At 31.1% G+C, this 3,007-nt stretch overlaps 1 long non-coding RNA gene across 1 annotated transcript; it reads left to right on the plus strand.

Annotated features, from left to right (window-relative positions):
• Positions 1 to 501: 501 nt before the first annotated feature.
• LOC11407108 (uncharacterized) lies at positions 502 to 1,029 on the plus strand. Its single transcript, XR_003011943.2, has 2 exons — positions 502 to 644; positions 756 to 1,029. It is a non-coding gene; the product is annotated as an uncharacterized lncRNA (long non-coding RNA).
• The last annotated feature ends 1,978 nt before the right edge of the window (positions 1,030 to 3,007 follow it).

Consider the following 3,007-nt stretch of genomic DNA (forward strand, 5'->3'; position numbering starts at 1 on the left):
GAGTGTTGGAGTGCTAACGTGTCTGCAGGCACCATTCTCTTTCGGCGGCGAACTCTCCTCTACATTGGAGCACCATGAACCACCGCGATAGTAACTGTAATTTATGTAGAACCACCACTACGTTTCTTTAATCTTCATCAGACAGATCAATACCAAATAATTTTGTAAATCAATATAAATTTAATAAGCGATGTGAAAGCAATGTAGAATAAACCATGGAATTATAAAATTAAATACAAGTTCTTTTTTACTCAATGATTTAATCAACACAAAAATTGATCACACAATATGTTATACTTGTGCGTAACAAATTCTCACTTCAATGATGCATTATTCCAACAAATACCTTTATCATTGTCCAAAAAGAAATTTGTCTCATTATTGTCATGAAAGATTCAAAAATAAATAGTTACAAAATATTGTTATAATTAGCAAGTTTCTTAAGTTTCCTTCTTATTAGGTGTGCTAAATGGACAAACACAATACATTGGTGTACTTAATTGAACTTTATAAACTATATAAAGGTCAAATCATGTTTTACTTTTCACATGAAAAGACGAAAATTATGGTTGAAATTCACAAGTTTGTTTTTGCTATGATTCAATTTATTTCCTTATTTCTTATCACAATAGAAGTTGGTCGTTGTAAGTCATGTTTTCATCCATTTCAAATTTTCTTCTTTGCTTTGTAGTTCATAAACAACTTTCTTTTATCATCTTTTAGTAACATTATTTTACTATATTTATTCATTACAGTGCGTTATGGATGTGAAACGGATGCGGATTGTCCACGATATACACACAATAATTTTTCTTTGAAATGCATTAATAAAAAATGTGAATGGTCTGCAAAGCTTCACTAGTTCTCTGAGCACCAAATCAAAGAGAATGAAAAAAACTCCCTCTATAGGAGAATGAGTTATCATGTTAGCAAAGCAAATATGCAATACATGTTATGTTCGAATATCACAAGAGTTGTCATTTATTTATTAATGTACTAGACCAATGATTTTATTTTTATTTTCATAAACTCGTGAACATTGCATTTATGATTTTTGTACTCTAATGTTATCGTAAGATAACAGAGTTTTAATTATATTGTCTTATTCTCTCTTAATTTTGGAGGTATCATTATGTCATATCCAACTCAAGCATAACATAACTTAATTTCAGCCGTACTACATATCAGAATAACTTTCAGAATTAGGTTAAAAAAAAATAGTTTTTATCTTACTTCAAAGTCTACAATTTTATTTTATCACAACTTTTTTACACTTATCATTTTCAATCACTTAAAATTATATGTTTCTTACGTGTTAATTGGATTTAGTAGCATCTCATGCCTTGTTGGGTTTTAGAATATATGAAATCTAGAACGGCACTACAAAATTATTGTTACTTACCACAATAAATTCAACATATAAGAGAAATGTACAAATAGCATAAAGACAAGACTCATGTAAATGATCCGAGTATTTACCACTCCGTAGAGTGTTATATAACCTCCACTAAAAAGTCATGATCTCCATAAATGGTCGAGCAATCATGTAGTATATGCCATTTTGACACGTTGATGGGGCATTATGCAAGTCCGTAGGTAAAGTAGAGACTACATAACTACTAAAAGCATATGTCATGTTATCTTTTATATCTATATTCAAAAATAACATATTTAAAAGAATATAGATATAAAACATGACATGGCATAGCAGAAAACATGAATTTTAAGTTAACGAATAAGAGAAATGTACAATTGGTCTAAAATGCAAGACTTGTGTAAATTATCCCAGTATTTACCATTCCATAAAGTGTCGTGGATAACCCCCACTAAAAATTTATGATTTCCATAATTATACAACTCAAGTAATCCCTCACAACGGTCAAGCAATCATGTAGTTCCCATTCTAACATGTCCAAGGTAACCCCTCATGACGGTCGAGCAACCAAGACTCGGTCAAATTCCAAAAAGTTAAGGTGGAACTCGCACATAGGACATCGACGCCTTGTTGTAGTCTAACCAGCTCACACCTACTATGAAATGCATGAGCATATGATTCCTCATATATTATAATAACAAAGCATACATATCAATCCATCATATGTAATAGCAACAACTAAATGTTAAGTTGTCAACGTCTTGGGTATCTAACAATCTATTTGAATATCGTACAATACTATTTAATTGATTGGATCTCTCATATTCATATCAATAGTAATGAATGTGTATTTTTTTATGTTGTTAGAATACGGTGTCAAACTTTAGTCGTTCAAATAACCCTACTTATAACAATTATTTTTTTAGAGAACAATACTCCTAACAATAACATACTTCCGGTATTTGTATTTCGTAAAATCATATCTAAGCAAAATCTATAAATGCAACAACACTATGATAAACACATAACAACTTAGCACACAAACATGCGTACAAACACACATGCATTCTAATATATGTAATATCGTTATAATGCTTCCTTACCTCAACAAGCTTTCCTAAAATAATCACTCATGTGCTCATTGAGGCCTGGTTCCCTAAACCGCATAAATAACTTATGTCAATAACAAACTTCCTAGTTTGCACTACCTAACCATATGGTTCATCCAACAAAGTCTAAAAGGAAAGATTCATTTTCCCCAACTTTGACTCATTTAAAAACACACTTGCGTGAACATCATTTTTAGTATAGCAGTATGTGTTAAAAATTAGGCTGAAGAGCAAAAATTCTAGGTGATTTTAAGACGGTTTTTGAAACCCTCCCATTATTCCTGTTGAAAACACACTTGCGTGAAGAAGCATGCAAAATCTTGAATTAGTTAAGAGCTAGCATAGCTGTATAACATAAGACATTTAAAAAAAAAAACTACAATAATATCAAGGAAAAAATTTAATATCTACTCGTCAACATATAATTGCGGGACACTCTACCTAGTCCACCATTGGACCAAGAGCAATTCAATTAAGCACATCTCCTACCAAAAAGTAGTAGTCGAGAAATAGAACTAGAAGA

Source organism: Medicago truncatula, chromosome 5 (genome assembly GCF_003473485.1).
Source record: "Medicago truncatula cultivar Jemalong A17 chromosome 5, MtrunA17r5.0-ANR, whole genome shotgun sequence".
Lineage (NCBI taxonomy): Eukaryota > Viridiplantae > Streptophyta > Magnoliopsida > Fabales > Fabaceae > Medicago > Medicago truncatula.